Source organism: Cervus canadensis, chromosome X (genome assembly GCF_019320065.1).
Source record: "Cervus canadensis isolate Bull #8, Minnesota chromosome X, ASM1932006v1, whole genome shotgun sequence".
In the NCBI taxonomy this organism is placed as follows: domain Eukaryota; kingdom Metazoa; phylum Chordata; class Mammalia; order Artiodactyla; family Cervidae; genus Cervus; species Cervus canadensis.
In genome coordinates this window covers 132,372,059-132,397,412 of record NC_057419.1, presented here as the reverse complement: position 1 = coordinate 132,397,412, position 25,354 = coordinate 132,372,059, and the positions used below count along the sequence as shown (strand labels likewise).

General features: G+C 38.7%; 1 pseudogene across 1 annotated transcript; it reads right to left on the bottom strand.

Annotated features, from left to right (window-relative positions):
- Positions 1–2,793: 2,793 nt before the first annotated feature.
- LOC122435904 lies at positions 2,794–15,275 on the bottom strand (annotated as a pseudogene). Its single transcript, XR_006267730.1, has 4 exons — positions 15,269–15,275; positions 13,566–13,567; positions 3,336–3,873; positions 2,794–3,125 (listed from the first exon to the last, which is right to left on the bottom strand). The product of XR_006267730.1 is annotated as a 40S ribosomal protein S4, X isoform-like (transcript).
- Between the last annotated feature and the right edge of the window lie 10,079 nt (positions 15,276–25,354).

The window sequence follows — 25,354 nt, the reverse complement described above, 5'->3', positions numbered from 1 at the left end:
GCATCAGCAGGTGGATTTTTTACCACTGCGTCACTTGGGAATCCCTTTGTCCCCCCAGCTACCTGTCTCTTGTTTTTCTCACTCCCAGGAATTTTCAAGCATTTTAGAACTATCCTGTAAAATGAAATTTTACATGAAACCCCTATATACAAATGGGTTAAAATAACAAATGAGTTCCATAGGTAGTTTAAATCTGTTTGATAGAAAATATAACTGAAGAACCTCTAGTGTTTCTAGGATCCCGTTTTAGAAAATGTGGATAAAGACAACATGATTTTTTATTGCTGTCTTAGTAACTTACAATTTTACATCTCTGCCTTGAAGGCAGTTATTAAAATTTAAAAGACTATGTGTATGGTCCTCTTGTTCAACTGACTTCTAGTTTGCTTTCTCTCAATACTCAAGGCCCTGTTTCTGTGAGTCATGACTTGTAGAGGAGGCTAAATGTCCATTAATGTTTATACCCTATGTTGTCCAAACAAGTGTAATACAACGATATAAAAATAAGCAAGTAACCAGGACAAAAGATAATTAAAAGTAAAAATCAAGATCCTGGATACCTGCTAGAAGTGGGCCATAAATTTGTTTCCAAGTTTTCTAAAGGTGAACACCAAAAGTGAAAAGATTGCCACAGTGTCTCTAAGCATCTAAGTTTTTCAGATTAAGCCGAACTCATGCATTCTTATTGATAGAATCCTGGGCAATAAATTTACTTACTGTCAAAAATCTCACATTTCTAGTATATTTCTTATGACATCTCTCAGTGTATGCTATTAGTGTAATGCTAAAAGTTGTTTCAGGAAATTCCCTGATGTCCAGTGGTTCTGACTCTGGTGCTTACACTTCTGGGGTTCCAGGTTCAATCCCTGGTCAGGGAAATAAGATCCCATAAGCCACATGGCAGAGCTAAAAAAAAAAAATGTAGTTCCACAGCAGCATTATTCACAATAGCCAGAAAGTAGATAAAAGCCAAGTAGCAACCAAATGATGAATGAATGAATAAAATGAGGTATGTCCACAAATGGAATATTATTCATCCATAAAAAAGGAATGAAGTAATGATACATGTTGCAACATGGATGAATCTTGAAAATATTATGCTTAGTGAAAGACTCTAGTCAAAAAAGGCCATATATTGGGTGATTCCATTTATGAACTGTTTAGAAAAGACAAATCTATAAGAGAAAAGGGCTTCCCTGAGGCTCAGATGGTAAAGAACCCGTGTGCCAATGCCGGAGATGTAAGAGACACGGGTTTGATCCCTGGGTCAGGAAGATCCCCTGGAGAAGGAAATGGGAACCTACTACAGTATTGTCTGGGAAATCTCATGGCAGAGGAGCCTGATGGGCTATAGTCCATAGGGGTTGCAAAAAGTCGGACACGACTGAACAGCTAACACTTTCACATAAGAGAAAAGAGATAAATGGTTTGCAGTGGATGATGATGGTAATTGGTATGGGGAAAGAGGGTATGACAGCTAATGAATATGGGATTTTTGGGGGGAGGGGTGATGAAAATGTTCCAAATAATAACTGTGCTGATGGTTACACAACTTTCTGAATATACTAAAAAAACATTGACTTGTACACTTTAAAAAGAATTTTATGGTATGTAAATTATATCTCAATTTTTAAAAAAACAGTTATGTCAGGGACAATTTTGTCCAGGGATACAGTTTTATTGTATTCAGGGATACATTTTTATCCAGGGATAAATTTTAGAACAGAGAAGTGGATGGACTTAACAGCCTTCAGGCAATCCTCCATAAAATTTGATTTCTCTCAGAGTTTTTGATAAGTTGGGCAACTGTGGGTTTGAGGGTATGCTGTCTGACAAATCCTTAGAGCACAGCTATTCTGTGTTTCCTAAAGTACAGAGCCATGTGTTTTAAAAGTCAATCTGAGTAGAAGATGAGCCAAACAAGAACCCATCCTGGAGTAGAAAGCCAAGGCCCTTCAATGGATGGAGAGGGAGGCAGGAGGGGGGATCGGGATGGGGAACACATGTAAATCCATGGCTGATTCATGTCACTGTATGGCAAAAACCACTACAATATTGTAAAGTAATTAGCCTCCAACTAATAAAAATAAATGAAAAAAATATAAAAAATAAATTTAAAAATGTGAAGGCAGGCCAAGGGAATACACACTGTCAGAGCCAAAATAACTCTCGAGAAGTAAGTTGGGATTTGCTTTAGCACACAGATGAATCAAACCCCCAAATTCTAAACTAGAGAGCAATGCTATAGCAATTTTAGGCTGGAAAGTAACCAAATCCGTCATGAAAAAGAACAGCAGGAAAGATTTGGATTTGGACAATGCTACTTCCTGATGGGCCAGCCACCGAGGAGGAACTAGTTGTAAAAGGTATGCCCAGGTAACCAAAAGAATTGACTTACTGTATACGATTGTTTGTCCTGTATAGCCGACTCACGTTGTTGTGCAGCAGAAACTAACACAGCCCTGTAAAGCAACTACACATGTGTGTGTGCTAAGTGACTAAGTCGTGTCCAACTCTTTGTGACCCTATGGACCGTAGCCCACAAGTCTCCTCTGTCCATGGGATTCTCCAGGCAAGAATACTGGAGTGGGTAGCCATACCCTCCTCCAGGGGATCTTCCTGACCCTGGGATGGAACCTGTGTCTCTTCTGTCTCCTGCATTGGCAGGTGGGTTCTTTACCACTCGCGCCACCTGGAAAGCAACTATACGCCAATTAGAAAAAAATTGTTGATGCTGAGCTTGACAAATGTTGGGGAATGTCTACCCAAAATGGCGACTGTAATTTTCTTTCATTTTTTTTTTCACTTTGTATTATCTTTAATTAAGTACAAAGACTTTTCCAATCACATCATGTAGAGATCATTTTATCCACTTCTCTGTTTGGCTGCCAATCTCTTGTCTCTCTCCTCAGCAGTGGTAAGGCGAGTACCCTTTCCACGGGGAAGTGAGATCCACGGTTTGTTGCCTTTGCCAATAATGAAAATGTTTGAGAGCCATGTGGCAAAGCTGTTGCCGTTCACATCTTTCACATGAACTACATCAAAAGAACCTGGATGTCTCTCCCGGTTTGTAATCACACCAATTCTTCCCAGGTTAGCACCTCCAGTCGTTGAAGTGAAGTGAAGTGAAGTGAAGTGAAGTGAAGTCGCTCAGTCGTGTCCGACTCTTTTCGACCCCATGGACTGTGGCCCACCAGGCTCCTTGGTCCATGGGATTTTCCAGGCAAGAATACTGGAGCGGGCTGCCATTTCCTTCTCCAGGGGATCTTCCCGAACGAGGGATCGAACCCGGGTCTCCTGCACTGCAGACAGATGCTTTACCGTCTGAGCCACATCAGTGTCAAATTTGATGAAATCAGTAATCTTGCCAGTCCCCAAGTCAATCTGATTGGTGTCATTCACCTTGATGAGGGGATCAGGGTAACGGATGGTACAAGCATCATGGGTTACCAGATGAGGGATTCCTTTTGTCCCCACAAATATCTTTCTTACTTTGCACAATTTATACTTGGCCTCCTCAGGTGTAATATGATGAACAGCAAAGCAACCCTTGGTGTCATAGATCAAATGAAAATGCTCTCCAATCTTATCAGTGCTGATGACATCCATAAAACCAGCAGGGTAGGTTATATCTGTGCGGACTTTGCCTTCGATCTTAATGAAATGCTGCATGCAAATCTTCTTTACTTCATCTCCTGTTAGGGCACACTTAAGTCTATTCCTTAGGAAAATGATTAGGGGAGACATTCCCTTAGCTTGCGGGGGCTGGTAGATGGAAGAGGGGCAAACACACCAGTCAGTTTATCCAGCATCCAATGTTTTGGAGCTGCTACACATTTCAGGGACATCTTGGGACCCCAAGCCATGGCTGTGCTAGGCACGAAAATAGGTGACTGTGATTTTCTAAGGGTTGGTTTGAAGCCTTCTATTATTGTCACTCCTGGTTTTTGACAATAAAACTTCTGCATGTGGGAAAGGGTAAGACATCTATCTTCTTTTTTCAAAGTGATATTAAGTTATGAATGTACCCCTAAACTGAGGAGGAACTAGAACACACGCCCATTGGATGAATCAGAAAATTGATAGCGGATTAAGTGAAATACTCCTAGTGACTCTGAGGTTCTGGTTTACTTGGTGACTAGGGGTGCACTGAATATACATTTAGGCAAAATGCTAAATGGCCACATCTTAAAGTCAATATTTTCCTGAAGCTGAGGCCAAAGATAACACTATCATATTAATGGAAAAAACATCTGGAATAGAAGAGTAAATTCAAAACATTATTGGAAAATGATTATAAATATTTGTTTACAAATGAGGTTTTCACATTATAAATTTTGACGTTATGATGCAGGAATACTAATTTCTCAGCACTGTCAGTTCTGTGCACTGCTTGAAGAAAGTTAAGAATAGTTTTTGATAGACTTTATGTTTTAGAGTAGTTTCAGGTTCACAGCAAAACTAAGTGGAAGATACAGAGATTTTTTAATATCCCTTCTGCCTCCTCACGTGGATAGCCTCCCCCATTATCCACACTCTGCACCCACAGTGGTACATTTGTTAAAAATCAGTCAACCTATATTGATACACGATTATCATCCAAAGTCCATAGTTTACATTAGAGTTCACTCTTGGTCTTGTACATTCTATGTATAATGTATAATGACAAATGTATAATGACACATATCCATCATTAAAATATCAAAGAGAAAAAAAAATATCAAAGAGAGTATTTTCACTGCCCTAAAAATTATCTGAGCTCCTCATTCATTCCTCCTTATTCATTCTATTCATCCCTCACTCCCACCCCAACCCCAGGCAACCAGTGATCTTTTTACTGTCTCCATAGTTTTGCCTTTTCCAGAATGTCATATAGTTGGAATCCTACAACACATAGCCTTTTCAGATTGACTTCTTTCACTTACTAACATGCATTTTAAGATTCTCCCATGTCTTCTTATGGCTTGATAGCTTATTTCTTTTTATCACTAAGTAGTATTCCATTGTCTAAATGTACCAGTTTATCTATTCACCTGCTACAAGATATTGTGGTTGCTTCCAAGTTTTGGAAATTATGAATAAATCTTCTATAAACATCTGTGTGCAGGTCTTTATATGGACCTAGGTTTTCAGCTTCTTTTGATAAATACCAAGGAGCATGATTGCTGAACTATATGTATTTTTAGTTTTTACTGTTTATTTTATTTTATTTTTTTTTTGTATTTTTAGTTTTTAAAGGAACCACCAAACTGTCTCCCAAAGTGGCTATACCATTTTGCATTCCCACCAGCAATGATTGAGAATGCCTGTTGCTCCACATCCTTGCCAGCAACTGGTGTTGTCTGTGTTCTGGATTTTGGCCATTCTAATTGGTGTGTACTGGTATCTCATTAGTATTTTAATTTGCATTTCCATGATGACATATGATGTGTAACATCTTTTCATATGCTTATTTGCCATCTGTATATCTTCTTTGGTGAGGTGACTGTTAAGGTCTTTGGCTCATTTTTTTAAATCAGGCTTTTTGTTTTCTTACAGTTTCATTTTAAGACTTTATGTTGGATAACTTAAATCCTTTATCAAATATGTGTTTTGCAAATATTTTTTCCCAGTCTGTGGATCAACTATTCATACTCTTGACAGTGTCTTTTGCAGAGCAGCAAAGTATTAATTTCAATCAAGTCCAATTTACTAATCCTTCCTTTTATGAATTGCGCCTTTGGTGTTTTATCTAAAGAGTCACTTTCAAATCCAAGATCATCTAGATTTTCTCCTATGTTATATTCTAGGAGTTTTATAGTTTTACATTCTACTTTTAGATCTGTGATTCATTTTGAGCTAGTTTCTTGAAGAGTGTAAGCTCTGTTTCTAGATTCTTTCTTTGTGTGTGGATGTCCAATTGTTTCAGCACTATTTATTGAAGAGAATATTTTTGTTCCACTGATTTCCCTTTGCTCCTTTATCAACGATCAGCTGACTATTTTATGTAGCTCAATTCCTGGAGTCTCTATTCTGTTCCATTGATCCATTTGTCTATTCTTTCACCAATACCACACTATCTGGCTTTTAGTAAGTCTTGAAGTTGGTACTGTTAGTTCTCCAACATTTTTTTCTCCTTCAATAGTGTTGACTATTCTGGGTTTGTCTCCTTTCCATAAACTTTAGAATCAATTTGTTGATATCCACAAAATAACTTGTTGGGGTTTTAATTGGTTACATTGAATCTGTAGATCAAGTTGTGAAGAACTGATGACAATATTGAGTCTTCCTATACATTAATATGGAATATCTTTCCATTTATTTAGTTCTTTGATTTCTATCATCAGAGCTTTATAGTTTTCCTCATATAGATCTTGTGCATATTTTGTTAGACTTATAACTAAGTTTTACATTTCTGGTGTGGTAACGTAAATGACATTGCATTTAAAATTTCAAATTCCAAAAAAAATAAAATAAAATTTCAAATTCCACTTATTCATTGCTGGTATATAGGAAAGAAATTGACTTCTTTTGTATTCTAACCTTGTATCCAGCAACCTTGCTATAATTGCTTACTAATTCTAGGAGTTCTTTTCTCTTTTTTTTTGGTCTATACATTCAGATTTTCTACGTAGACAATCATGTCATCTGGAACAAAGATAATTTTATTTCTTCCTTTCCAGTCTGTATACCTATTATTTCCTTTCCTTGTCTTACTACATTTGCTAGGACTTATGATGTTAAAAAACAGAGGCGAGGGAGACATCTTGCCTTGTTCCTGTTCTTAGTGGGAAAGCTCTAAGCTGCTCACCATTAAGTGTGTTATTAGCTATAGGTTTTTTGTAGATATTCTTTCTACAAAAGTTGAAGAAAGTTTCCCTGCGTTGTTAGTTTGCTGAGTTTTTTATCATGCATGGGTGTTGTTGTTAAGTCACTCAGTAATGTCCGACTCTGTGACCCCATGGACTGCAGCATGCTAGGCTTCTCTGTCTTTCACCATCTCCCAGAGCTTGCTCAAAGCAATGTCCTTTGAGTCAGGGATGTCATCCAGTCGTCTCATCCTCTGTCATCCCCTTCTCCTCCTGCCTTCAATCTTTCCCAGCATCAGGGTCTTTTCTAACAAGTCAGCTCTTCACATCAGGTAGCCAAAGTACTGAAGCTTCAGCTTCAGCATCAGCATCAGTCCTTCCAATGAATATTCAGGATTGATCTCCTTTAGAATTGACTGATTTGATCTCCTTGCAGCCCAAGGGATTCTCAAGAGTCTTCTCCAACACCACAGTTCAAAAGCATCAATTCTTCAACACTCCTCCTTCTTCATGGTCCAACTGGATTTTGTCAAATGCTTTTTCTTCATCTGTTGGTATTATCATGTGATTTTTCTTCTTTAGCCTGTTGATGTGATGGGTTAAATAACTGATTTTTGAATGTTAAACCAGCTTTGCATACCTGGGATAAATCCCACTTGGCTGTGGTGTATAATTTATTTTGTATATTGTTGGATTTGATTTGCTAATTTTTTGTTGAGGATTTTTGCATCTATGCTCATGAGAGCTACTGGTCTATACTTTTCTTTTAATATCTTTGTCTGGTTTCGATATTAGGGTAATGCTCCTAACGCTGGTAATGCTGGGACTTCCCTGGTGGCTCAGAGGGTAAAAGCGTCTGCCTACAACGTGAGAGACCCAGGTTCGATCCCTGGGTCGGGAAGATCCCCTGGAGTGTAGGAAATGGCAATGGACTCCACTACTCTTGCCTTGAAAATTCCATGGGCAGAGGAGCCTGGTAGGCTACAGTCCATGGGGTCCCAAAGAGTTGGACACGATTGAACGACTACACTTTCTTTTCTTTGGTCTCACAGAATGAATTAGGAAGTATTTCCTCTGTTTCTATCTTCTGAAAGAGATTGCAGAGAATTGGTATTAAATATTTGATAGAATTCATCTGGGCCTAGTTAATAATAACCTAATTAATAAAGGTTATTAATTATTGTTTCAATTTCATTAACAGATATAGGCCTATTCAGATTGTCTATTTCTTCTTAATGTAAGTTTTCATAAATTGTATCTTTCACAGAATTGGTCCACTTCATCTAGGTTATCACATTTGTTAACATAGAGTTGTTGGTAGTATGTCTTTCTTTATTACCCTTTTAATGGCTATCAGATCTATGGTCCCTTCTTTTATTCCAGATATTAGTAATTTGTATGCTCTCTCTTTTTTTCTTAATTAGCCTGGCTAGAGGCTTATCACTTTCATTGATCTTTTCAAGGAACCAGCTTTTGGTTTCAGTAATTTTTTTTATTGATTTCCTGTTTTCAATCTCATTGATTTCTGCTCTAATTCTTATTTTTTTCTCTTCTGTTAACTTTGGGTTTAATTTGCTTTTGTTTTTCTAGTATGCTAAAGTGGAAGCTTAGATTATTGATTTTACCTCTTTCTTTTTTTCTAATATATGCGTTCAATACTGTAATTTAATACTGTAGTCTAAGCACTGCCTTTACTGCATCTTACAAATTTTGATAAGTTAAATTTTCTTTTTAATTAAGTTCAATATATCTTCAAATTTCTATTGAGATTTTTGAGATTCTTTGACCCATGTGCTATTTGGAAATGGGTTGTATTTTGGAATTTTCCATTTACCTTTTTTTGTTGTTGTTATTGATTTTTACCTTAATTCCATTGTAGTCTGAAAGCATACATTGTATGGTTTCTATTCTATTAATATTAAGGTGTGGTTTTTGGCCCAGAATGTGGTCTATCTTGGTAAATGTTCCTTGTGAGCTTGAGAATAATGTGTATTCTGCTATTGTTTGATGAAGTAGTCTGTAGATGTCCCTTATATCTAGCTGATAGATTTTGTTCTTGAATCTAACTTTGTTCTTACTGATTTTTTGCCTGCTGGATCCATATCTGGTATAAGGGTGTTGATGGCTCCAGTTATGATAATGGGTTCATCTTTTTCTTTGTGCAATTTTATCTGTTTTTGCCTCACTGGTTTGATGCTGCATTGTTGAGAACATACACATTAAGGATTATTATATCTTTTTAGAGAATTGACCCCTTTATCATTATGTAATGCCCCTCTTTATCCCTGATAACCTTCCTTGGTCTAATATCTGCTTTGTCTGAAATTAATATAGCTACTTCTACTTTCTTTTGATTAGTGTTAGCAAGGTATATCTTTCTCTTTCCATTTACTTTTAAAAAAATTAATTTATTTAATTTAATTGGAGACTAATTATTTTACAATATTCCATTTACTTTTAATTAATATGTGTTTTCATATTTAAAGTGGGCTTCTTGTGGACAATGTATAGTGTTGGGTCTTATTTTTTATCTATTCTGACAATCTCTGTCTTTTAGTTGTTGCATTTAGACTCAGTATTCAAAGTGATTATTGATATAGTTAGATTGCGTGTGTGCTAAGTCGCTTCAATCATGTCTGACTGTGCGATCCTATGGACTGTAGCCTGCTAGGCTCTTCTGTCCAGGCAAGAAAACTGGACTGGGTTGTCATGCCCTTCTCCAGGGGATCTTCCCAACCCAGGGATTGAGCCCAGGTCTCCTGCATTGCAGGCATATTCTTTACCATCCAAGCCACTATAGTTAGATTAACAGCCACCGTATTTGTTATTGCTTTTTACTGGTTGTCATTGTTCTTTGTTTCTACTTTTGTCTTCTAATTTTTTGGGCTTTTGTGGTTTTCTTTGAACATTTTATATAATTCCGTTTTCTCTCCTTTCTTAGCTTATCAGTTATGCTTTTTTTAACTTTTAAATTTATTTATTTATATATTTTTGGCTGTGCTGGCTCTTTGTTGCTGCATGAGCTTTCTCTAGTTGCGGGGTCTACTTTCTAGTTGCGGTGTGCAGGCTTCTCATTGCAATGGCTTCTATTGTTGTGGAGCACAGGCTCTAGGGCACACAGGCTTCAATAGTTGTGATGCATGGGCTCAGCAGTTGTGGCCCATGGGCTCTAGAGCACAGGCTCAGTAGCTGTGGCACACAGGCTTAGTTGCTCCATGGCATGTCGGATCTTCCCAGACCAGGGAGGGATCGAACCCGAGTCTGCTGCATTGGCAGGTGGATTCTTTACCACTAAGCCACAGGGAAGCCCCAGTTATACTTTTTTTTAAAACTTTTTTCAGTGGTTTCCCTAGAGTTTGCAATATACATTTATGATGAATCCAAGTCCACTTCACTTTAAAATAAGATTATACTGCTTTATAGGTAGTATAAATATCTTATAATAACAAAGCAATACTAATACACTCCTCTTGTCTTCCATATTATTGGTGTCATTTATCTCACTTATACATAAACATATATGTATCTCATTTTATTGCTCCTTGCTTCATTACACTTCATAGATATTGTATATTTTACAAATTGAAGATTTGTGGCAAGTCTTCACTGAGCAAGTCTATGGCACCATTTTCCCAATAGCATGTGTTTGTTTTGTCTCTGTGTCACATTTTGGTATCACAATATTTCAAGTTTTTTCCATTATTATTATACTTGTTAAAATGATCTGTGATCAGCGATCTTTGATGTAACTACTATGAGTTCCTAATGACTCAGATGATGATTAGCATTTTTTAGTAATGAAATATTTTTAAAGTATGTATACTGTTTTTCTAAGACATGATGCTTTTATACACTTAATAGTGCAGTATAGTGTGAACATAACTTTTAATTTTTTTTAGTGTTTATTTGGCTTCACCAGGTCATAATTGTGGCATGCAGGATCTTTAGCTGTGGCATATGAACTCTTAGTTGTGGCATGTGGGATGTAGTTCCCTGACCAGAGATTGAACCCAGGCCCCCTGCATTGGGCGTGTAGAGTCTTAGCTACTGGACCACTAGAGAAGTCCCAAGCTTTTATTTTTTAACATAAATTTTATATGCACTGGGAAAACAAAATATTTCTGTGACTAGCTTTATTGCAATATCTGCTTTATTGTGGTAGTGTAGAATTGAACCCACAGTATGTCTGAGGTGTGCCTGTATATACACACACACACAGGCATAATAGTTGAATACAGTGTTGCTATTATAAAGAATAATAAAAATTAAAGTTTTAATTTTACCTTCAATTATTCCTTTTCTGGTGTTCTTCTTTTCTTTATATTGATCTGAGTTTTTAACCTATATAGTTTTCCTTTTCTTTAAAGAACTTCTTTTAACATTTCTTGCAAGGCAGGTATACTGGCAATAAATTCCCTGAATTTTTGTTTGTTTGAGAAAGCTCAATTTCTCTTTCACTTTTTTTGTTGTTGTTGCACCATGTGGCATGTGAAATCTTAGTTCTCTGACCAGGGATTGAACCCATGCCCCTTGCAGCAGAAGCATGGAGTCTTAACCACTGGATAACCAGGGAAGCCCCTCTTTCACCTTTGAAGGATTACTTTTGCAGAGTACAGAATTCTAGATTGGTGGTTTATTTTTTTTTTCCACGCAACACTTTATTCATTCTCTTCTTGCTTGCAAGGTTTCTGAGAAGTTGGGTGTAAATCTTATCTTTACTTCTCTATAGGTAAAGTATTTTTCCCATTAATTTCTTTCAAGAGTTTTTTTCCTTTAATTTTGTGTGATTTGGAAATAATATGCTTAGGTATAGTTTTTTGAGCATTTATCCTGTTTGATGTTTTATAAGATTCCTGGGTCTGTAGTTTTGTGTCTAATACAGATGCACATAAAGTCTCAGTGATTATTGTTTCAGATATTTCTTTTGCTCCTTTCTTTCTTCTCCTTCTGGTATTCCCATTATACAAATATTACATCTCTTGTAGTTGTTCCACAGTTCTTGGATATTGAAGCAGTTTGATCTTTTTTTCTGTTTGCTTTTCAGTTTTGGAGATTTCTATTGAGATATCCTCAAGCTTAGAGATTCTTTTCTCAGCCAAGTCTAGTCTACTAAGAAGCCCATCAAAAGGACTCTTCATTTTTGTTAGTGTTTTTGATCTCTAGCATTTTTTTTTTTGGTTCTTTCTTTATTTACATTGCCCATCTGTTCTTGCATACTGTCTACTTTATCCATTAGAGCCCTTAGTATATTAATCATAGTTGTTTTAAATTGCTGGTCTGATAATTCCTACTTCCCTGCCATATCTGAGTTTAATTATGATTCTTGCTCTATCTTTTCAAGCTGTATTTGCTCTTTAGTGTCTTGTAATTTTTTTCTTGATAGGCAGGTGTGATGTACTAAGTAAAAGGAACTGCTGTAAATAGGCCTTTAAGTGGTGTGGTGATAGGGTGTGGGGGAAGAGGAAGCATTCTGTAGTCCTGTATTAGATCTGTGAAAGAAGAATGCTGCCTGCCATATCAGTTAACAGAAGATGCCACCAAGCCATCAGCCACTGCAGCCACCCCCAACTGTGTACCCTGAGAGGATTCAGGATGGAGAAAAGCAAGACACTGGCCCTTAAGGTACACATCAAAGGAACGATATCAATGAACCCAGACTCTCGCATTTCCCCATACTTAGAAAAGCACTAAATTCATTAACTTGAGATGTTTGGTTTTCTTTAATTTTTTTAAAAAATTATTTATTTATTTTATTTTTGGTTGCACTCGGTCTTCTTTGTTGCACACAGACTTTCTGTAGTTGCAGCGAGTGAGGGTTACTCTTCATTGTGGTGCACGGGCTTCTCACTGTAGTGGCTTCTCTTATTGCAGAGCACAGGCCTAGGGCATTCAGGCTTTAGTAGTTGCAGCATGGGCATCAGTAGTTGTGACTCATGGGCTCAGTAGCTGTGGTATACCAGCTTAGCTGCTCCACAGCATGGGAACCTTCCCAGACCAGGGATCTAACCCATGCCCCCTGCATTGGCAGGTGAACCCTTTTTTTTTTAATCTAATAAAGTTTAATATTTGATATATTTCTTCTTACATACAGTCAATCTTCCATTTGATAATTCATAAAGATGTTTTATGTTGACATTTAAGCAGTGAATTTGCTTCCCAGTTCCTCAGGAACCAGGCTTATACTCAGGTTTAATATGTTCAACATAGTACAGAGTACACTGTGTATTTTTGGTGCATCTCTGTAAGATTCACCAAGTTTAACATGTGTCCTTATTCTCAGTACACTTTCCATTCTTAAGAGTCTTTCTTGTCTCTTTTTTCCCCCTATATTTAATCTTACACATGATCAGTTTAATGCATTATCAGTAATGGTTATAATGCATAAGACAAAAGGTATTCCATGCTAGAAATAGCATGCTTGTATAGTGAGACAATAAGGTCTCTCACTGTTTCCATTGTTTCCCAATCTATTTGTCATGGAGTGATGGGACTGGATGCCATTATCTTCGTTTTTTGAATGCTGAGTTTTAAGCCATCTTTTTCACGCTCCTCTTTCACTTTCATCAAGAGGCTCTTTAGTTCTTCTCTTTCTGCCATAAGGGTGGTGTCATCTGCATATCTGAGGTTATTGATATTTCTTCCGGCAATCTTGATTCCAGCTTGTGCTTCAATCAGCCCAGCATTATGGCAACCCACTCCAGTATTCTTGCCTGGAAAATCCCATGGACGGAGGAGCCTGGTAGGCTACAGTCCATGGGGTCGCAAAAAGTCGGACACGACTGAGCAACTTCACTTTCGCTTTCACTCTGCATATAAGTTAAATAAGCAGGGTGACAATATACAGCCTTGACGTACTCCTTTCCTAATTTGGAACCAGTCTGTTGTTCCATGTCCAGTTCTAGTCGTTACTTCTTGACCAGCAGGTGGACTCTTATCCATTGTACCACCAGGGAAATCCTGTCTGGTTTTCTTTAATTAACAGTAATCTTTTGATGTTCCAACTACCAGGTTTTTGTTGCAAAACTCCTATTTATCCTGGCTCCTCCCTTACCTCTTCAGAGCAGTCCCTCAGAGCTATCTGAGAGGCTGTCTTCCAGGTTTAAGTCCTCAGAAGTTCATTAAAATAACACATAATTCTCAACTTCTAGGTTGTACATTTTTTTTTTAGTTGACAGATCTCAGACTCTAAGCAAGCCTGTCCCTGTGGACTGTGAACTTCACACATCCTTCTCAGTTTTTTCCTACCCCCTCAGTGGGACAAGATGGCATGAGTGGACTGGAGTTGGATATTTCCTTTTTTCCAGGTGGAAGGCTAGAGTTGGCTATATTTGAATATTTTCTTTCCCCAAGTCAGTTAGGCTCTGATAAAACCCCAGCAAGCTAGGCTTTGGTTAAATAGCTTTTCCTGAGGGCAGAGCTTGTTAAGAACAGTATACTCCAGTGTATTTCCTTTTCCTCTCCCCTTGCTGGAAGCAGGAGGGGATTGTTCTCTGACATTCACTGTAAGAACATGATAGAGATCCAGTCTCACAAAAGCCTGGGGGACTCCTGATGGCTGGGTCTCCCTGCAGTTTTAAACTCCCAGATTGTCCACAGTGAACCTTCAGTCATTGGTCAGTTACAGTTCAGGTTTCCCTGCCCAGCACTAGTTCTCTGCCCCGCTGGGCCCAGACTAAATTGCCAACCCAAAGAATTGTGAACCAAATAAATGATGTTTATATTATTAAGCCAGTAAGTTTGGGGGCAGTTTTTTTTTCTAACATAGAAATAGAAAACTGATTCTGTAAATAAGTAAAACAAAAGCATAAATCCATTGTACTATCTAATTTTTAAAAATTCCAAGTGTTTTCTGCATGTCCAAGTGTATGATGCACAAAATTTTTAAAATAGCACATCTAATAGTACCACTAATCATTTTGTGCACAGTAAATATAATTCAGAAAAAAAGTTTTCCACTAATTTAATTTAGATCATGAACTTCTTATTGCCAGATTCAGACTTAAATTGAAGAAAGTGAGGAAAACCACTAGACCATTCAGGTATGACCTAAATCAAATCCCTTATGACTATACAGTGGAAGTGAGAAATAGATTTAAGGGACTAGATCTGATAGACAGCGTGCCTGATGAACTATGGACGGAGGTTCATGACATTATACAGGAGACAGGGATCAAGACCATCCACAAGGAAAAGAAATGCAAAAAAGCAAAATGGCTGTCTGAGGAGGCCTTACAAATAGCTGTGAAAAGAAGAGAAGCAAAAAGCAAAGGAGAAAAGGAAAGATATTCCCATTTGAATGCAGAGTTCCAAAGAATAGCAAGGAGAGACAAAAAAGCCTTCCTCAGTAATCAGTGCAAAGAAATAGAGGAAAATAATAGAATGGGAAAGACGAAAGATCTCTTCAAGATGATTAGAGATATTAAGGAAATATTCCATGCAAAGATGGGCTCAATAAAGGACAGAAATGGTATGGACCTAACAGAAGCAGAAGATATTAAGAAGAGGTGGCAAGAATACACAGAAGAACTCTACGAAAAAGATCTTCCCAACCCAGATAATCACGATGGTGTGATCACTCACCTAGAGCCAGACATCCTGGAAAGTGAAGTCAAGTGAGCCGTAGGAAGCATCACTATGAACAAAGCTAGTTACGAACAAAGCTAGTTACGAACAAAGCAAGTGGAGGTGATGGAATTCCAGTTGAGCTATTTCAAATCCTCAAAGATGATGCTGTGAAAGTGCTGCATTCAATATGCCAGCAAATTTGGAAAACTCAGCACTGGCCACAGGACTGGAAAAGGTCAGTTTTCATTCCAATCCCTAAGAAAGGCAATGCCAAAGAATGCTCAAACTACCACACGATTGCACTCATCTCACATGCTAGTAAAGTAATGCTCAAAATTCTCCAAGCCAGGCTTCAGCAATACATGAACCATGAACTTTCAGATGTTCAAGGTGGTTTTAGAAAAGGCAGAGGAATCAGAGATCAAATTGTCAACATCCGCTGGATCATTGAAAAAGCAAGAGAGTTCCAGAAAAACATCTATTTCTGCTTTATTGACTACGCCAAAGTCTTCGACTGTGTGGATCACCATAAAGTGTGGAAACTTCTGAAAGAGATGGGAATACCAGACCACCTGACCTGCCTCTTGAGAAACCTGTATGCAGGTCAGGAAGCAACAGTTAGAACTGGACACGGAACAACAGACTGGTTCCACATAGGGAAAGGAGTATGTCAAAGCTGTATATTGTCACCCTGCTTATTTAACTTATATGCAGAGTACATCATGAGAAATGCGGGGCTGGAGGAAGCACAAGCTGGAATCAAGATTGCCGGGAGAAATATCAATAACCTCAGATATGCAGATGACACCACCGTTATGGCAGAAAGTGAAGAAGAACTAAAGAGCCTCCTGATGAAAGTGAAAGAGGAGAGTGAAAAAGTTGGCTTAAAGCTCAACATTCAGAAAACTAAGATCATGGCATGCAGTCCCATCACTTCATGGCAAATAGATGGGGACACAGTGGCTGACTTTATTTTTGGGGGGCTCCAAAATCACTGCAAATGGTGACTGCAGCCATGAAATTAAAAGATGCATATTCCTTGTAAGGAAAGTTATGACCAATCTAGACAGCATATTAAAAAGCTGAGACATTACTTTGCCAACAAAGGTCCATCTAGTCGAGGCTATGGTTTTTTCAGTAGTCATGTATGGATGTGAGAGTTGGAATATAAATAAAGCTGAGCACTGAAGAATTGATGCTTTTGAACTGTGGTGTTGGAGAAGACTCTTGAGAGTCCCTTGGACTGCAAGGAGATCCAACCAGTCCATCCTGAGGGAGATCAGTCCTGGGTGTTCATTGGAAGGACTGATGTTGAAGCTGAAACTCCAATACTTTGGCCACCTAATGCGAAGAGCTGACTCATTTGAAAAGACCCGGATGCTCGAAAGATTGTGGGCAGGAAGAGAAGGGGACGACAGAGGATGATATGGTTGGATGGCATCACCGACTCGGTGGACATGAGTTTGGTGATGGACAGGGAGGCCTGGCATGCTGTGGTCCATGGGGTCGCAAAGAGCCGGACACGTCTGAGTGACTGAACTGAACCAATTTAATTTCTAGCAAGAACTTTCTACCTGGAATTTATAGCTTGAACAAACTTCAAAATCCTTCCATTTCAACTACTGAAAATAGTTGCCTGTCAAATGCATCATTTCAACAAGTTTTGTTTAGATTTTTGAACTCCATAGATCTAAAACTATGAGGAAGTAATTTAAAGCATTCCTGTAAAGTCTACTGTCTTGAAGTTTGCCTAGTGAGAATCAGTCTTTGGCTATCTCACTTATCTCTATTCCCAGCTTCTCTTTATAGTCATTACGTTCTCTGTTACTGCATTTGAATAAAACATAATTTATCATGGATGTTGTGCATGATTTTGAAAATTTTCTTCCTTATAAAATTTTGAGATAGAAAAGTTGACATTTAGATTTTTAAAAAAATATTTTATTTATTTTTGGCTGCCGCTGGGTCTTCATAGCCGTGTGTAGGCTTTCTGTAGTTGTCGTGAGTGGGGGCTACTCTCTAGTGGCAGAGCATGGGCTTCTCATTGGGGTGGCTTCTCTTGGGCTTCCCAAGTGGCGCTAGTGGTAAAGAACCTGCCTGCCAATGCAGGAGGCTTAAGAGAAGCAGGTTCGATCCCTGGGTTGGGAAGATCCTTGGAGGAGGGTGTGGCAACCCACTCCAGTCTTCTTGCCTGGAGAATCCCATGGACAGAGGAGCCTGGTGGGCTACAGTCCATGGGGTCACAAAGAGTCAGACATGACTGAGAGACTAAGCACAGCACACTCTTGTTTACAGAGCATGGACTCTAGAGTGCAGGCTCAATATTTATGGGGCACGGGCTTAGTTGGTCTGTGTCACAGGGAATCTTCCTGGATCAGGGATCAAGGCCATGGCCCCCACATTGGCAGGTGGATTCTTAACCACTGGAGCACCAGGGAAGTTTGACATTTAGCTTTTATTACAGCTTCATAAACTATGAAGGGTTTTCAAATAAGGCTTTTTCTTAAAACACTCATTATAATTAAAAAACTACAAATCAAATATAGTCCTTTGAAGTTTTTGCTTACTGTTATGAATGCTAATACAAAAAATAACAAAGTTTGGAATATGGTATCTAAGTTTTTGTCTTATATTTAATTTAAAAATTATTGGCTCAAAGAATTTAATGATGCTCTTCACAGCACTGCTTATAATAGCCAGGACATGGAAGCAATCTAGATGCCCATCAGCAGATGAATGGATAAGAAAGCTATGGTACATATACACAATGGAATATTACTCAGCCATTAAAAAGAATACATTTGAATCAGTTCTAATGAGATGGATGAAACTGGAGCCCATTATACAGAGTGAAGTAAGCCAGAAAGATAAACACCAATGCAGTATACTAATGCATATATATGGAATTTAAAAAGATGGTAATGATAACCCTATATGCAAGACAGAAAAAGAGACACAGATGTATAGAACAGACTTTTGGACTCTGTGGGAGAAGGCGAGGGTGGGATGATCTGAGAGAATAGCATTGCAATATGTATATTATCAAGTGTGAAACAGATCGCCAGCCCAGGTTGGATGCATGAGACAAGTGCTCAGGGCTGGTGCACTGGGAAGACCCAGAAGGAAGGGATGGGGAGGGAGGTGCGAGGGGGGATCGGGATGGGGAACACATGTAAATCCATGGCTGATTCATGTCAATGTATGGCAAAAACCACTACAATATTGTAAAGTAATCAGCCTCCAACTAATGAATGAAAAAAAAAAGAAAAAAAAATTTAACGATGCTCTTAAATGGATTTGATCACTTCATGTTTTCTTAATAATTGTGTTGACTTTTTATATTTCCCTATTTAACTGTAAGTTCCTAATAATTATCTTTACACATAAAATAAAAGTTTTCATAGTCATCAATAAGTATCATAGCATTTTACTCCTGACATGATAAATAGGCATTTATACTTCAAATGGGGCTTCCCTGGTGGCTCAGCTGGTAAAGAATCAGCCTGCAATGCGGGATACCTGGGTTCAATCCCTGGCTTGGGAAGATCCCCTGGAGAAGGGAAAGGCTACCCACTCAAGTATTCTGGCCTGGAGAATTCCATGGGCTGTATAGTCCTTGGGGTCACAAAGAGTTGGACACGACTGAGCAACTTTCACTTTCATTTTTCATTTCAAATGACCGAGAGATTTCAACATATAAAACACATAGGGAAATTTTTCACTCCAACTGATATCTAGAATGCTTACCTATATTTGAAAATAAATGTTCAGATATTAAAAATAAATGCAGGTGACATTCTTTGTTCATTTTTCTGACATTTGGAGACTGATTATAAATGATTCCATTCTGCAATTGCTCCAGGATGGCACCAGTGACATTGAGGTAGACACTTGGCCTTTAACGGAATGAAGCCATAGCTGAGAGATTTTGGTTAAATACTTCAATACATTCCTACAAGTGACATTCAGTTATTTCCGTGTTCCAGAACTTTCCTGGATTATGAATTTGGAAAAGTTCTGGGATGGTTTTTATGCATAGCTGTACACAGAGGAACACCATAAAATCCTGCTTCATTCAGCTCCACTTCCACATAGCATCATGTATTTTCACTAACACCTCATACCTACCCCCAAGAAACAGAAATCTCTTCCATTTGTGAGCTGAGTCCTTTTAAGATTAATAGGGGGACAGTAAGTAGGGAGTGCACCTGTAGTGGGGGAAAGAGATATCTTAGAAAAGATGAATGAACTTGACTAGCAGAGAATATGAGAAGAACCAGAGAGGACTCTGGTTTTCTTTAGAAGGCTACAGAGGTAGGGCATCCTTTGAATTATGAAATGATTGCTGGAGGCTACTCATTGTTTCTAAATTCCCCATTGGTGTGGGTGTGAAAATTGTTAGGTTTTAAGGAAAACACTGTTTGATGGAAGAAGCCACATTAAATGTTAGAGAAAGTTCCTGAAGCAGGATCTCAGGAGCAGGAAGAAGGAAAAAAACAAAAACAATGGAATGATGATATTCTCTGAAACCAGCAAACATTCTTACTATGTAGACTTTCCAGTTTGATGCCTTTATGGTTTTGTAAAGAGCAAGAATCATTGTTACTTGCTCAGTCGTATCCGACTCTGTGACCCATTAACTGTATCCCACCAGGCTCCTCTGTCCATGGAATTTTCCAGGCAAGAATACTGGAGTGGGTTGCCATTTCCTTCTCCCGGCTCAGGGATTGAACTGGGCTCTCCCACATTGCAGGCAGGCTCTTTACCGTCTGAGCTACCAGGGAAGCCCATAATAAAGGGTGTCCTGAATAAAAGATGGGTTTCCCTCAAGTTCCTGGATGTCTATGGTGGATTAAAAGGAAGGCCTGCTGAATTCAGTGCTGTGTCTTGGATTGGATCCTGGAACAGAAAAAGGACATTAGTGGAAAAAAACTGGTGAAATCTAAATCTAGAGGTTAGTTAATAGTAATGTACCTATGTTGGTTTTTTGGTTTTGATGAATACACCATGGTCATATAAAATGTTAATCTTGGCGGAAAGAGTGGAGCTAAGTTGCTTCAGTTGTATCTGACTCTTTGAGACCCCATGGACTGCAGCCCACCAGGCTCCTTTGTCCATGGGAATCTCCAGGCAAGAATACTGGAGTGGGTTGCCATTTCCACCTCCAGGGGATCTTCCCCACTCAGGGATCGAACCGACAGCTCCTGTGGCTCCTGCATTGCAGGCAGATTCTTTACTGCTGAGCCACCAGGGAAGCCCCTAAACTTACTAAAAGCATGTAAAAATAACTAAAGCTGGGGGTAAAAAAAAAGGAAGCGTTCAGTTTGAAAGAAGGATGCTGGGTTTTGGTGGAGAACTGTTGCCTTAGGGGCAAGACAAACCTAACAGAGAAGGTCAAATTAGAAAGATGAAAGGACTGCTTCAGATATGAACTATTAACCACAATTAAGGAAAAGAAGTAGGCAGACTCGCATCAGGGTACTTAGTATAAATTTTACAGAAAATACGGAAAATATCTCAATAGAAATGTTTATTATAATGAAATAGTAATGGTTGACCTAATACAAACCCATTCTCTAACACAGGTTATCCTTTAGTCATTAGCCAATGTTCAATTTCACAGGAACTGATAGTTGCCACCTTTGGTGAGAGTTATAGATAGAGTTCTTCCCTGTAAATGCGAGCTGCAGTTAATCCCTAGATTTTGAGTGAGATGTTCAATTTTTTTTCTTCTTAGCATGTTGCTTTCTAGTGTCAAATTCTTTTTTTTTAAATATTTATTCATTTATTTATCTGGCTGTACCATGCCTTAATTGTGCCACACAGGATCTTTAGTTGCAGCATGTGGGACCTAGTTCCCTGACCAGGGATCGAACCCAGACCCCCTGCATTGGGAGCACAGAATCTTAGCCACTGGACCACCAGAGAAGTCCCTGTACTGTCAAATTCTGCATTTAAAAAATTAAACAGCTTTAAACGTGATTATAAATTATATCCACTTAAAAAAAAACACATAATACAAGAAACATGCTTTGGTAATGAGACTAGGCCTTCTTCATGTCCCCTGAGTCTGTAAATGATGACTGGATCTTAGAGCACAACTTCTTGGATTTCTGAATGCTTACAATGCATGTAACAAGTCACACGCCATCCCACCACCTGTCCAGCTCTCTATTGCGAGGTGTGTAAATTGTGCCAGTCAACCAGTTTAGTTGCCTCATTCCCTTTTGGTAGACTTGGATACTGGGAGGTGAATTGGGTAAGATTTTGGTTTTACATAGTAAATAGTGTCTTAAGCCAGCTTAAGCCAAAAACCTATAAATTGTCATTTACAAAAAGGAACTGGTGGAGGCCTCATGGTATCTACAGGCAAGAATGCAGTTGGCTTTCAGGCAGAAACTAGAACCAGGAACCAGAAAGCCAGCAAAGAACCCAAGAAGCATCTTCTCTGTTGGCCTCTCACCTTTGCTTCTGTCTCTTCACAGAATGACTTTCTTGGCTCCTCTATCTACACAGTGACTGGTTGGCTGATTCTAGGCCCCATGAAAAATTCCCTGGAGAGAAGATCTGATTGGCTAACTCTGGCAGACACAAGCCCTAGTCTAATAAAAAACCATGGAGACAGAGTCACATGGTGTAAACATGGCTTCCTATCCATATAAGTAGAAGAATAGTACTGAAAGAAGCAAGTGCTGTAAGCCGTGCAGACACCTCAGGGGTTATCTACCATGGGAAATGGCAAGGACCATAGTACAGAGCAGAAAGAGGAGATTTAATTGCTGTGTGAAACACACAAACCAGGTGATATTGAACATTCTCTTAAAGTTAAGCATCAAGTGTTGCTTCAGTTCCTAAAAGAACATTGAACATTTCCTCTGCATAGGTTTGACTAAGTACCATGGACAGAAAAGAAGTATTAGATATGGTCTCAGCCCTCACTTGAGTTATGAAGATGTGTCATCTAGTATGAAGACTGTAGGGGCTATGGAAGGGCATATAGTTACAAGTCCAACTACTGTGTCTCAGCAAGGAAGTTGTTTGAAGACATGTGTGCAGCAGGGATCTAATTAAGCCCAGCGCCTCCAAGTCCTGCCCCACCACAGATGGACCAAAAGAATCTCATCTCCCCTGGTCATTTTTATGAACACTGCCCCACAAATTCCTTTTGTAAAAGCGTATGCTATCTGGAGTACCCTACAGTGCAACTCAATATTGTATGATGTACTGAAATACTGTATGATCAAGCATTTATACCTTAGCATAGATTGGTTTATCTTCTCCTAAGACTGGTAAACTTGGATGAGAAATCAGAAAAGATCTTCGTATAGAGTATGGGCAATAACCCCCTTTGGAGGTCTATGGAGGTGAATGATGATGTATAGAATGAGATGGTGAGAGGCTCCTGGAAGTTACCTCACTTAGTTCAGGTTGTTGCCACGAGTTCTGAAGGCTCCCCTAACTTCAGTTCCCAGAAAGCTTCAGCAAAAATCTTAATGGCAAAGATTAAATCCTCTGTTTTCTTTTTCCTAATTTTTATTTTATATGATCCTCTGTTTTCTTTTCAAAGTCCTGTAAAAGCTTATACTCATACCAACTTTCTTCATTCTTGTGGAATCCTATAAATAAATCTTCAGTTGACTGAAGGATCAAGATTAAGGAATATACTGAGGAAAAGACATTGTAACTGCATCAGAAGAGCCAGTCATCTGTGTGGCCTTTTCCTCCTACCCCAAAATAGCTCTCTGACAGGCCTGATGCCAGGAAATTTCTTATTAGATTCATTCCTTTGGAGTATTATTAACCGAGCCTGGCCAAGATGGTGTTCAATAGTATTTGTTGTAAGATATGTTGGCTCAGATGGTTAAGAATCTGCCTGCCAGTGTGGGAGACCCAAGTTTGATCCCTGGGTTACAAAGATCCCCTGGAGAAGGGAATGACTACCCACTCCAGTATTCTTGCCTGGAGAATTCCATGGACAGAGGAGCCTGGTGAGCTCCAATCCATGGGGTCACAAAGAGTTGGACATAATTGAGCAACTAACACTTTCACTTTCACTTTCACTTTTTTCTTCATGGTGATGACATCAAGGATTAGCATGAATGTCTCTCAGTTTAGTGAGATCAGATTACCCATATAAAAGATGCTGTGTGGGAGAAAGCTGGTAAAATATAAATCATGATTCTATTTATTCTGTGACATGTAAACATAGGACATTTTAAAAGACCAAGATGGACGGTAAAAACAGACTATGAGCACCATGTCAGAGAGAGGCTTACCACTACCACATCACGTTTCTTCCCTTCTCACCAGTGACATCCTAGCCACCTGCTGATTGATGTCTGCTGATAAGACCAGTGGTGGAGGCTGAACAGCTCTGCCAAAGTGAAATATACAAAGCTACTGCTCGTCCCTCCTAAGTTGTTCCAAACAAATCATCAGAGCGTGGAAATAACTCAGTGGCTAGATTTCCTGCGTTGACTTGGTTCAAAGCAATTTATCCAGATAAACCTTCCTATTTCCTCCATCATTCTGGGAAAAATACCACCAGAAAAGGTCATGAAAAGTAAATATACTAGGTGTTCAGGAAGTCTCTATATATTCCACTTCTAAGAAATATGTTTAAGAGAAACAAAATGAATTATGGAGTTTTCACTGCTGGTTTTGACACAAATCAACCCTATCTTCATCACCTAGTAATAACCTCACCTTCTTTTGTTTCTATAAAATTAGATAATGGTTGGATATGGTAGAATGTATGCTGATAAATCAAGAGGAAAAATTTTAAAGTGAAATATTGAGATTGAAAAATTATGTGGAGAAAAAGTTGACAGAATTCAAGTCATTTTATAATACAATTGACTCCAAGAACTGTGTGTCTAAAGAAGATTAAAATGACTGGTCCCTGGAGAGAGGGGATTTGAATGCATAAGCACATTTCTATGTCAGCCATATTTTTGGTAAAATTTTGAGAAGACTTTAAAGCTCACATTTGCTATTAAAATTTTTATTTTTTAGAAATGTATTGATAGTTCATGCAAATAAAGGTCTCTATGGGCCCTAATGAGCATTATTTTATGAGAGAAACTGTCTCTAGTTTCAAAATTATACCATAAAGTGCCTATCAGTATAAGATAAACAGCTCAAAATATTTTTTGGCTGCACCACATGGCGTGGGGGGATCTTAGTTGCCCAACCAGAGATTGAACCCATGTCCCCTACCTTGAAAGCACAGAGTCTTAACTGCTGGACTGTCAGGGAAGTACCTTCATTATTTTTTAATATCTGTCCAATCAAAGCAGCACCATATCTGACTAAATTCCATTATGACAATTTCAATAACCTATTACAGTATTGATACCCTGCTGCTTTTAGCAATGAATTCAGAAAAATATATACGGAAATAGAATCCTATTACCCTCCACTGGAGGCTTCTGCAGTGGACTCAGCAGTAAAGAATCTGACTGCAATGCAGGAGACAGAGGAGATGCGGGTTCAATTCCTGGGTCAGGAAGATCTCCTGGAGGAGGGCATGACACTCCACTCCAATATTCTTGCCTGGAGAATCCCATGGATAGAGGAGCCTGGTGGGCTACAGTCCATAGGGTCACAGAGTCAGACACGACTGAGGCAACTGAGCATGCTCGCACACACCCTCCACTGACATTGTCTGATATGTTTCTGCTGCTTTAAGGAGACTACTCATTTTCTCCTTCTCCCTTTTCCTCTTTTGTCCATCCTCACCCCTGTCCAGTTCAGTAAAGTGTACTAGATCAATGGGATGGAGTGGGAATGAGTGCTATATTGGTTAGAATAAACTTTTTTCTGAAAAATTGCTGAATGCAAACCACCTCAAGGCAGTGTAAAAACACCAATAACAATGGAAATATTGCATGATTTGAATTAACTCTTTCATGCGACAAACATTAGTTGAACATCTGTGTGCTCGTTGTTTTAGGCATTGAAAATACAAATATGAATAAGATAGTCCTGAGTCAAAGAGT